Genomic DNA, 10,014 nt, shown 5'->3' with positions numbered 1-10,014 from the left:
CTAAAACCTCCCAGGTGATATTGATGCTGCTGGTCCATGGACTACATCAGAGTCCCAGTTGGAGGCAGAAGATGGGGAGGGGTATACTAGGAACCACAGCAAGACCTGCTAGGACCCACTTTGTGTGCCGGGCTCATCCAGCCTGGGCTGGGCTTCCTGCCCCATTCCAGGGCCTAGAGATGGAGGCCTGGCCTCATGGCCTCCAGTACCAGTGTCAGCTCACTCTTCCCATACACCCTCTTTAAGTTCCTATTCATGGGAGGCTTTAGGTTGGGCACTGGGAGAACACAAGGGAGGAGACATGTTCCTGCACTCAGAGGAAGAAGCCTCATGTGGTAATGATCCCACAGTGAGCAGTCAGACCCTCATCCAGAGAGCTGTGTATGTGTGCTTGTATGTGTCTGTGTCTTTCTCTTTGAGTGTGTGTGTATGTGTGTAAGCAGGGGTTTAGGAACTATGCCTCTCTGATCATCACCCTGGACATGGACTGTTGAGGGAGAGGGCGGGTATAGAGGAAAGACGTTGAGCAGCAATGGCCCCAAAGCTGATCTAAGGCCCAGATCTGGTTTGCTTTGTCTCCTGGAGCCTGGTCTCCCTCCCAGCTCCTAGCCGTTGGCTCATAGATTCTGTAGCCAGTCCCAGTCTCGTCCAATTTGTTATCAGAGCCAAACCATGAAGCAGCTTCATGCATGACTTTGAAGGCAAAATCTGAACCGAGTAAATCTCGTAAGAGCTCTACTAGTCTGAGGACAGACAAAGACTGAACCATAATAGCCAGATCAAAGGACGAGAAAAATAGGAACTTAGGAGTCAAAAGCCTTAGTACTGGCTTGTTGCTAATTCTGATGTGTGACCTTGGACAAGCAATGACCCAAGTGACCCTGGGCCTCGGTGTCTCCACCTGTGCCACAAAAATTTGGACAGAGCAAGCTCTGAGGCCCCCGCCAGTGCTGGCAAGGTTTGATAAGATGTTGACAACAAACATTGTATGGAGGAGAGAAAGGAAGGCAAGACAGCTGTAAGAAGTCTGGCCAGAGATCAGGAGGGAGGCCAGAGAAGCAAACTGACCACTGAGGCTGGATAAAGAGAGCAAGGTATCCAGGAGGTGGGGGGAAGTAAACCAGAGGACCAGAGGTCAAGGGCAGGATAATCAGTTGTTTTCCAAGGCCTCCACTTTATAGACCCAAGGGTGTGTGAAAGGGACTTCCCCAGCCTCCCAACTGCACCCCTCTCTTCTTTTTCTGTAGTAGGAGGCAGGCTACCCTATGGGGTAAGGGTTTGGCAAAGAGGAGCCCTTTAGGCCACAAATCCTGCCTGGGTCTCCTTGCTTGGGCCAGAGCTCATAGTGGGGCCCCCACTTCCCTAGCCCCAAATGGCCATGGGTGTTGCCATGGTTAGCACAGGGCTGAGGGACTGTGAGCTAGAGTCCCTGGGTTCCAATTCCAACCCTGCCATTTGTGTTCCTTCAACCCATCTCCTCCCTCCCTGCCTTGCAACCTCCTACCCTCGCCCCCCATCAAAGGATCCTTTCCTGTCACAAGTGGGACTGAGCTGTGAGCTGTGCAGGGATAGACTGGATGGAATGTGAGTCTACCCCTACCACCCCTCCCAGGATTCCTTTGAGGAAGAAGAGTCTGTTCTCCTCAGTCAGGACCCTAGGATAGGCAGCGCTTGGGAGGTGGCCACAGGTCTGGACAGTCAAGGCCTGGCCTGGATAGGTTAGCCCCAGCCACAAGTGGCCACCTGGGGCTTCTGCAGGCCAGGCTAGTCTGCAGCAGCTCCAAGCCCCTCCCTGGAACACACTGGAAACCCATCAACCACTCCAACCGCTGTCCAGGGAATCAAGGGGCTTGGAGCCCAGTGTAGCCAGGCCACCTGTGACCTAAGCCTATGGCCACAGTTCCCACCCTGCTGAGGGTAAAGGAGCTTGGGAACACTTGTGTGTGTGTGTGTGGGGGGGGGGGGGTGTCTGATGTGATCCTCATGGCTCCAGAAAAAGGTGCTCTGCCTCTAACATTCTTTCTGACCTCCTCTCCCATGTTCCTGTTATCGTCCACCTGTGGCCTGAGGAGGCTGTGCAGGCCTGGGTAGGGATAGGCTGCTGCTCATTCCTGGGGACCAGAGGACTTCAGCTCTGAGTGACCACCAGGGGCTGCTCATCCAATACTTGGGAGCCCAAAAACCCAGAGTCCAGGGCAGTGGAAGAGCTCACTCTCTGACCTCATTGTTGTCCTCCCTATCCTGTGTTCAGTCTGTCACTGTTCTACCTCTGTGCCTTTATACTTTTATTCCTCAGCGTCCCATCTTGAAATCCAGCCCTTCCTCCCTACCCGTGTGAACATCCCCATCTTTCAAAGCCCCATCTCAATCTCTTCCCTCCTGCCATCTTTGGCCACCCAGGCCCACCTTGATTATTCCTTCTCAGGATAACGTTCAGTCACAGGGGGTTGGCACTGTAATTTATAAAGCACATTCACTGTCGTCATCCTCAGCCTCACAGCAGATCTATGACAATCACACCCATTATACAAAGGAAAAACCGAGGCTCTGAAAGGTGAAGTCACCCAGACACAGTAGGTCTTAACTCAAAGTTGCCCCTGGAAACCAGTGAGAGGCTCTCAGCTCAGAGCAGCCACCATGGAAATCACATTCCAACTATGTGCTCCTCAGTGAGAACATGCCTAGAATAGTCTGACTCTGCCTGCCTGGCACACACACCCTACTTCCTATACATACACTAATTCTAAATGTGTTCCTATCTAACATGATACAGCTGTCTATCACACCATGGCCACAAAGTCTCTGTAATTCCCCCATTATGAGGTGGATTCTATTTACTCTCTCCTTTGACCTGGACTGGCTTTGTAACTTGCTTTGAGCAAAGGACTTTGAGAAACTGATGCTGTACAAATTCTGGAGGTTAGGCCTCAAGAGACCTTGCTACCTTCACTCCCTTGGAACATTGTCCTGAGATCACCCTGTAAGGAAGTCAGTCTATCCTATGGGAGGATGAGAGAGCACATGGAGGAGAACTGAGGCTCCTAGCCAAAAGCTATATATGTGAATGAGGCCATCTTGAACTTTCCACCCCAGCAGTTGCATGAGTGAGCCCAAACAGGACTAGCAGAGGAATGGGCCAGCCAACCCACAGAATCATGAGAAATAACAAATTATTAATAAACCACTGAGTTTTGGGGTGGTCTGTTACACTGCAATAGATAACTGGTACACTAAGAGTAAAAGTTCTTTCCATTGCAAGAGACGAAAGCACAACTCAGATTGGTTTAAGGAGAAAAGGAATCTGATGGCTCTCATAACTGAAGTCCTAGGGCAAATTGGATTCAGGTACTCAGACAACATCCGGGCTGTTCTCTTTTCATATCTCAACAGCTTCCTCTGAGATGGATTTATTCTCAAGGAGGGTGTGGCAGTCTGTACTTTCCAAAGATGGCTACAACAATAGCTTCCATTGCACATGTTCTTGTACAATATGACTGTGCTATCTACCATTAAGAGATAGAATCATGGGGTGCCTGAGTGGCTCAGTTGGTTAAGCATCTGACTCAATTTCAGCTCAGGTCATGATCTCACAGTTTGTGGGATCAAACCCTGTGCTGTCAGCACAGGGCCTGTTTGGGCTTCTCTCTCTCCCGCTCTCTCTCTGCCCCTCCCCCACTTGCACACATGCTCTCTCTCTCTCTCTCAAAATAAATAAGTAAACTTAAAAAGAGAGTGAGATAAAATCCTGTTTCCCTCCCTTGAATCTAAGCTGGTCTATGACTTGCTTCTAACCAAGAATGAAGTTGACTTCTTTTTTTTTTTCTTTTTTTAAAATGTTTATTTATTTTTGAGACAGAGAGAGAGTGTGAGTGGGGGAGGGGCAGAGAGAGAAGGGAACAGAGGATCTGAAGTGGGCTCTGCACTGATAGCAGCAAATCCGATGTAGGGCTTGAACTCATGAACCTTGAGATCATGACCTGAGCAGAAGTCAGACGGTCAACGAACTGAGCCACCCAGGCTCCCCAAATGAAGTGGACTTCTAAGGCCAGTCACAAAAGTTCATGCAGCTTCCACTTGGATCTCTTGGGACATTCACTCTGGGGAAAGCCGCTGCCATGTAAGAAGTCTAACCCTGAGACCACCATCTTGGAGAGGCCTGCTGTAGTGTCCTAGTCAGTAGTCCCACCAAGGCACTAAACGTGAGTATAGCTATCTTGGACAGACCAGACCAGCTCATCTACCAGGTGAGTGTCACTGAGTGTCCTCAACTGATGTCACAAAAAGCACAATTACGCACTCAAGTCCTACATGAAATCCTGACCTATGAGAGACCACAGGGTACCTGGGTTGCTCAGTCAGTTGAGTGCCCAGGTCTTGATTTCAGCTCAGGTCATGATCTCATGGTTCATGAGACTGAACCCTGCAATGGGCTTCTTGCTGACAGCTCAGAGCCTGATTGCGATTCTCTCTCTCCCTTTCTCTCTCTGCCCCTGCCTAGCTCATGAGTGTGTTCTCTCTTTCTCGAAATAAATAAATAAACATTAAAAAAAAGGATGAGACACCACATTAAGGATGTGGTCTCTCATCCTTAATTGCCATTTAAGCCACTAAGATTTGGGGTAGTTTGTTACACAACAGTAGTAACTGGAATAGAAGCTGTTTCCATGTCATATCTTCCAGAAGCTTCAGGCTCCCTCTTAGCACATCTCAAATCTCCAGTGGAAAGAAAATGTCTCTTCCTGAATTGTTCTAGCAGAAGCTCTCAGAAAGGCTCTCCTTGACCCATTCCTGACCCAAACCCTGTAACCATGGGATGGAAAGCTCTGATAAGCTCACTTCTTGAGCCAGGGGTATATCAGCCCCACTAGAATCACATGGACTGATTTTTCCCAAAGGAAAAGTGTGGTGCTATCATTGGAAGTAGGAAGAATGGATGCTGGGAAGAAAAAAATAACATGTACCTACTAAAAGCACAACCATGAACACAAGCATTCCTATCCTAGGAGGAATTGATCAAAAATGTCTAACTATTAACTTTGATATCAGGAGTTGAGTCTTTTTTTTTTAATTCTTAAAAATGTTTTTATTCATTTTTGAGAGACAGAGAAAGACAGAGTGCAAGTTGGGGAAGGGCAGAGAGAGACAGGGAGACACAGAATCTGAAGCAGGCTCCAGGCTCCAAGCTGTCAGCACAGAGCCCGACACGGGGCTTGAACTCACTAACCGTGAGATTATGACCTGAGCTGAAGTTGGTTGCTTAACCAACTGAGCCACCCAGGAGACTCAGGAGTTGAGTCTTGATATCAAGACACCACTTTCACAGCTATCAACCTGGAGAGTTTACCCTCCATTTGTTTTATTACAAATCTACCCATGTATGACTCCTTCTCATCTGGTAATCACATCAACACACCCCAGAAGAGCTGAGCAAAACTGAACAACCATAATAACTCCAGCTTAGAAAATGGAAGAAAAAGAAAGAAACCCAGGGGCCCCTGGGTGGCTCAGCTGGTTAAGCGTCTGACTCTTGATCTCGGCTCAGGTCATGATCTCACAGTTCGTGAGTTCAAGCCCCATGTCAGGCTCCTCACTGATGGTGTGGAGTCTGCTTGGGATTCTGTCTTTCCCATTCTCTTCCCCTCCCCTGCTCTCTCTCACTCTCTCTCTCAAAAATAAATAAATACGCTAAAAAGAAAGAAAGAAGAAAGAAAGAAATCTGTCAGCACCTTGTTTTACTTTGTGCAGGTTTTAGGTGGGAGCAGATTCCCTCAGAATGGGCTATGGGCCCAGCAGATACCCCAGAACATGTCCATTAGAGGACTCCACCTTGTATAATGTGTTTACTGCAGTCACCACAGAATGCTCCTCCAGCTCCAAACAGGGTCGGTTCACTGTCCCCATAGTATTCACCAGTCACAGCCTTATGTTCACAAGCAGTGCCTCTAGTGTTCACCACGCTTACCACAATATGTTCATGCCCCATTTTCATGACTGACTATGAGATTTCCACTATGTCCCCGTGATGTTCACCAAGCTTGCCATGGTGAGTCCGTTTGCTCACACCCAGTGATGTTGTAGCGTTTACTGCCTGAAGCAGTGAGTTCATACTCTATGTGTGGACATCATAGTGTCTCCACAGTGCCTCCAGGATTTCTCAGAAACATCTACATTCATGATTTTGTGAAGGATTAGGGGGTGCACAACTTACTAGGGTAGTCTCTCACAAGTGTTCACACACCCCTCCCCTGACTTGTCACACTCATCATGATGTGTTTGCCCTGGTTGTTTGTGAAGCTCAGCTCATTGTGTCTACCTATGACCCAAGGCTTCTTTTCATGACTCCCTCAAGAGGGGCCTGGTGGCTCTGTGTGTGGTATGACCTCAGCTCTGACCAAGATGCTAGCAGTCCAAAAGAGCCATCAGCAAAGACGGGGGCGTTCTTGCTCAGGGATGAGGTGAGATGGATGCTAGGTGGAAGCCCTCCCTGGCTGGAAGTTTCCAGGACACACAGCTGTTGTACAGGCTAGAGCTATGGAGAATTGAGTGTGAGGAGCCTCCCTCTTTCCAAGAAGACTCTTTCGCCCACACAGCACCTAGGCTGTGAAGATTTGGGACTCCAGATGGCCAGGGTGAACAGGAGGGAAGAAGGGGAAATGGAAGTTAGAAAGGCTTTGGTTAACAGGCTTAGCCAGACAGGGTGGGACAGAGGGAGAGAGACAGACACATGGGCCCCCAGAGAGCATTCTTTGTGGGCTAACCTTTTGTTCCCAGAAGGCAAGCAGCATTCAGGGTGGCTGAATTGGGACACTTTCCCCTCAGGAGAGTAAGAGCTTTGAGGACAAGATGTTGATCAGTGACAAGGAAGGCAAAAAAAGGGAAGAATTTAAAAAGATTGAAACATAATTTTCATACTATAAAATTCACCATTTTGAATACACCATTCTGTGATTTTTGCCAAACGCAAGCAATCAGGTAACCACCATCATATCAAGATATAAAATATTTCCATCACCTCAGAAATTCCCTTTGTAGTGAACGCCTCCCTCCATCTTCAGCTGCTGACAATCACTGGTTTGTTTTCTTTCCCTGTAGTTTTGTCTTTTCAAGAATGTCCTATAAGTGGAATCCTTTGATATAAGCTTTTTAAGTTTTCTTTCTTTCATTTAGTGTACTCATCCATGTTGCTGAATGTGCCAACAGCTCATTCCTTTTTATTGCCAAGTAGTATTCCATTGTATGGCTACATGTGGTTTATCTATCAATTCACCACTTGAAGAATGGGTGGATTGTGTTCACTTGTTACCAGTTACAGTTTAGCTATAAATATTTGTGTACTTATTTTTTAAACAGTTTCTTTCACATTTTATTCACTTCTTTTTTAATGTTCATTCATTTTTGAGACAGAGAGAGACAGAGTGTGAACAGGGTAGGGGCAGAGAGAGAGGGAGGCACAGAATCCGGAGCAGGCTCTAGGCTCTGAGCACAGAGCCCAACGCAGGGTTCAATCTCATGAACCATGAGATCATGAAATCAAGGTTTGGATGCTTAACTGATTAAGCCATCTAGGCACCCTGGTGTACAGATTTTTGTGTACACATTTCTCATTTCTTTGGGTAAATACTAAGAGTGGGATTGCCGGGTTATAAGAAAGTGTATGTTTAATCTTACAAGAAACTGCCAAACTGTTTTCCAGGGTGATTATACCATTTACGATCCTACCAGCAATGTAGGAGAGTCTCAGTTGCCCAGTATTCTCATCAGCACTTGATTCTATCAAAGTTTCATGTTTGCTTTTAGCCCTTCTAATAGGATGTGTAGTGTGATTTCATTGTAGTTTTAATTTGCATTTCTGTGGTGACCAATGATGTTGAGCATCTTTTTATATTCTTATTTGTCATGCATAGGTCTTTTTTGGTGAAGTTCCCGTTCAGATATTTTCCTGCTTTATATTTGGATTGTTGTCTTAATTACAGATATCCCCAGCTTCTCAAAAATTCACCTTACACTTCACTTTTATAAAAAGACCTGCATTAGTTCCTATTTTCACTAACCGAGTGAAATCTGAAGATGATATTCAGTGTTACCAAAAAATGTCAGTGAAAGCAAAAACGGTGTTCAGCATCTGTTAGTGAGCCATCATAGAGGCGGGGCACCTGAGCAGCAAGAGTGATGCCGCCAAGCTCCTTCCCTGGGAACTACACTCAGCATCCAGCTGCCACAGCTTTGAACTGTGTCTGTAAGCATCTGTGCTTTATCTCAATTTATTTTGTGCTTTTGCTAGCAAGATGTGTCCTAAGGTATCAGAAAAGCCTAAGAAAGGTTAGTTTTTGGTTTGGGAAGGCTCAAATTTTTTTCCATATAAATTAATGTAAAATTCATTTCACATCATTTCAGCTAAGGAAAGTTTTAATGGGAATGCTCCTCTTTCAGATAGGAGGGGAAACCCATACTGAGGATATATTCTGGATATAAGTCTTTTATCAAATACTTACCTTAAAAATTTTTTCCCAATCTGTAGCTTGCTTTTCGTTTTCTTAACAGTGTCTTTTGACAAGCAGAAGTTCTCAATTTTGATGAAGTTCAATTTATCAATTTTTTAAATTTACGGACTGTGCTTTTGGTGTTGGATCTAAGAAATTTTTGCCTAACCTACAGTCACAAGATTTTCTCCTATGTTTTCTCTAGGAGTTTTTTCATTTGGGGTTTTATCTATGGTTCATTTTTAACTAGTTTTTGCAAATAGTGCAAAACATAGGTCAAATTTCATTTTTTTTTTTTTTGTATGTGAATGTCCAATTATTCCAGCACTGTTTGTTGAAAAGACTTTCCTTTCTCTTGACCAGCCCCTATATGTGTTTTTAACACTATGGCTCTTTGAGGCATTGATGCCAGCACTCTAGAGCTTTCTTACACAAAAGTTAGTAGCATAGCAGGGATGAATGCCTTACCTGATCCCAAAAGAGAACTGCTTATGCCTGAATAAAACACAGACTTTTCAATGAACAGCTCTTTTAGCTTTAACTTACAGCCCCTCTACTCTCCCGAGGACTTAGACGAGTCTGCTGAGACCTGCACCAGGAAATTGCTATGACTGTCAAGCACAATCTGGGTCCAGAACTGCCTCTCTTCTTCGATGACACTCATATACCCCCGGAGGCTCCTTGATCAGAGAGGTTTTGAATCATCTGCACTCAACTAATCAGCCTCCATGAAAGAGAATGCCCTGAGAAGGCATCAGCTGCCTTTATCTTTCTGGTTGCTTTTACCTGTCAAAAGTTGCTGTTGATTTTCATTTTAGCTTGATCATAATCAGTGAAGGAAAAAGTACACTGTGCAAGATATATAAAGCTTCTGCTGGGGTGCCTGGCTGGCTCAGTCGGTTAGAGCATGAGACTCTTGATCTCAGAAGCCATGAGTTTGAGCCCCATGTTGGGCATAGAGGTTACTTTAAAAATAAGCTAGGGACAGCAGTCCCTCTTCTGGGTAGGGTGAGGCCTCTGGCTCTGCCTTGAGATACTGAGACTTCCTCTTTTGGGGATGCAGGTCCAGCTGTGACCCCTGATGCCTGGGCAGCTCTGAGTCAGTTATGGGATGAACCTGTCTGCTTGATGGACCTTCCAGGGAATACTCACAGCAGACCCATAGACTGCATGATCCCAGGTTCCTGAATGCTCTGCTTCCCACTATGGGCTTCATAATGCATGAGGGCTGGAGCTGGTGGAGGAGAGTGGGAAGGCAGACATGACCCAACTGCTCTAGCTTAATGAGAGATCAGAGCTGCCTGAAATGTAAATGGCAGCAACTCAGGGGACATCACCTGCTATGGAATAGCTGTGTGCATAACTCTGTGTGCCTGCAATGAGAGTGGACATATGGGAGTGTGCAAAGCTGACTGGGTATGTCATGATGTGTATATGCTCGTACTCAGCTCTGATCCCCAAGTGCAGTGTAACTTGAGGCATTTCATCTCCTTCTCTGGACCTTAGTTTCCCTCACAGTAAAATGAGAGGATCT

This window comes from Prionailurus viverrinus, chromosome B3, assembly GCF_022837055.1.
Source record: "Prionailurus viverrinus isolate Anna chromosome B3, UM_Priviv_1.0, whole genome shotgun sequence".
Taxonomy (NCBI): domain Eukaryota; kingdom Metazoa; phylum Chordata; class Mammalia; order Carnivora; family Felidae; genus Prionailurus; species Prionailurus viverrinus.
This window is presented reverse-complemented; position numbering follows the sequence as displayed.